This window comes from Capra hircus, unplaced genomic scaffold, assembly GCF_001704415.2.
Source record: "Capra hircus breed San Clemente unplaced genomic scaffold, ASM170441v1, whole genome shotgun sequence".
Taxonomy (NCBI): Eukaryota; Metazoa; Chordata; class Mammalia; order Artiodactyla; family Bovidae; genus Capra; species Capra hircus.
In genome coordinates, this window is record NW_017190037.1 from 14,750 (window position 1) to 16,634 (window position 1,885).

General features: G+C 44.5%; 1 long non-coding RNA gene across 1 annotated transcript; it reads left to right on the top strand.

Moving 5' to 3' along the window:
- The first annotated feature begins 244 nt into the window (after positions 1–244).
- LOC108634782 lies at positions 245–1,341 on the top strand. Its single transcript, XR_001917692.1, has 3 exons — positions 245–931; positions 1,015–1,098; positions 1,253–1,341. It is a non-coding gene; the product is annotated as an uncharacterized LOC108634782 (long non-coding RNA).
- The last annotated feature ends 544 nt before the right edge of the window (positions 1,342–1,885 follow it).

Genomic DNA, 1,885 nt, shown 5'->3' on the forward strand with positions numbered 1-1,885 from the left:
CAGCAGCCATCTGGGAATCCAGACCCCCAATCTCCGCTGCCATAGGCCTCAAGGTCCAGTTTCGGTCAGTGGCTTTGCTCCCGTATCCTTTCCAATTGGAAACATGGGGGGGAACATGCTCCTCTAAGCAATCCCAGGGGCGCCTCTCTTCCCCGCAGCCGGCCTCCAGCTTCCCTACATCACTAGCTCTGAGCAGGACGTGCCTTCCTGGTTTTCTACCACTCCTCTGCGTACCCCCTCAGCCTAATGCAAGTGGTGCCGGCTGACCCCTTGCAACCCAGATAGTAGCCCGGAAATGCACTTCCTGATCTGTATTTTAAGGTCTTTTATAAACATAACGGAAGCATAATATTGAGTGAGGAACACGTCTAAAATTAAGGCTTTCCTATTTATAGGGCTCTTTATAACTTTTCCATCCTAAAACTAAAGCTATTCAAGGAGGGGAGAGAGGCTCAAGAAGCAAGTGATATACAAATATAAACTACATATGTAAGTAATTATGGCTAATTTGGATTGTCGTATGGCAGAAACCAACAGAAAATGGAAAAACAATTTTTCCCGATGAAAAAATTTTTGAAAGAAATGATACTAAAGCTATTTGAATGCCTTTTTGTATGCAAAGACCTAGTTCCACATTACTCTTTTCAGTTTTTCAGCAGAATTCGAAAATTGGCGTGACAAGAGGTTTAGACATCTTTTAAAAATTGCGTTCTAGAAACATCTATTTATGTATGTGTGTACTGCTCACTAGCCTTCATTTAATTGCCATACTTTGAAAAAAATTTGTTCTGGAAGGAATTGTTTTATTTTTTGCTTTGAGACCAATATTTTATGTTTTGTGTTTTTATTCATTACGGAATCTGAGCTGTGTGTCCTCCGGTTGATACTCGAAGACTCAAAGGGATCATTCAGCAGCTGTGGAACTTTTTCTGTGAGTAGCTCCCTCCTTTCTGACGCCCTGCCACACAGATCACAGCCTCGGTGGCCTCCCAGCTCACCCTGTTCTCAATTCAGATTCTGCCAGAATGTTCATGGGCTCCTCTGCCTGCAGTTGCAGCATGAAGACCGCCTGAAGGCAGAGAGCGGCGGAGTCATCAGGTTGGTGTGTGTGCTCACCTTCACGCAAGGAACCTAGCCCTGGAACCCCACACTGCCTGCTGTTCAGGGTCTGAGAACAGTTTCCTATCTTGTTCAGCTTTCTAATTCCCAATGGTAGGTGAGCAAGTAGACACTGTTCCTCTTATCGTTGCAGGAAGGGGAACCCTCTCCAGGGCCCTAGAGTGGGCTCACACGTGCTGACAAAGCAAGAGACTTGGCTGGAGGGGCGCCCGGGAGGACAGCAGCAGGTGAGGAAGCCCCAGGGGCCTCTCCACCACGTGACCTGCAGTCTCAGGTTTTATGGTGATGGGGTTGGTTTCCAGGTTGTCTCTGGCCAAGCATTCTGACTCAGGGTTCGTTTCATGCATTTTGTTCAGCTTTCTAATTACCAGTTACTACTGCTGAGGAAGTCCATACACTCTTTGTATTTATTCGGAAGCAGAAATCGCATTTTATTTTAGGAGAAAATTATACTTTTGATGAAGAATTTAAAATCACCTAACCACCCGTGCTTGAAGGTGTCTTTTGTTTCATAGTCTTTGTTTTGCTCCTGAACATGTTAAAATAAAATGAAATATCAGGAGACACACTTAGATGGCTTTCCTCACCCCCTAGAAGAAGTTTATGCCAATAAATTGGGGGTAAGGTCTTATGAGTCTCTGAATTTGAGTCCTTCAGGTACTATCAAGTCACGAAGGCAGTTTTTGCTCCTGTTTCATAAGATCTGTTGGTGTAATAAGTCACGCTAAATTTCCCACAGCTTATACTGTGGAGAATTTTTTTTTCC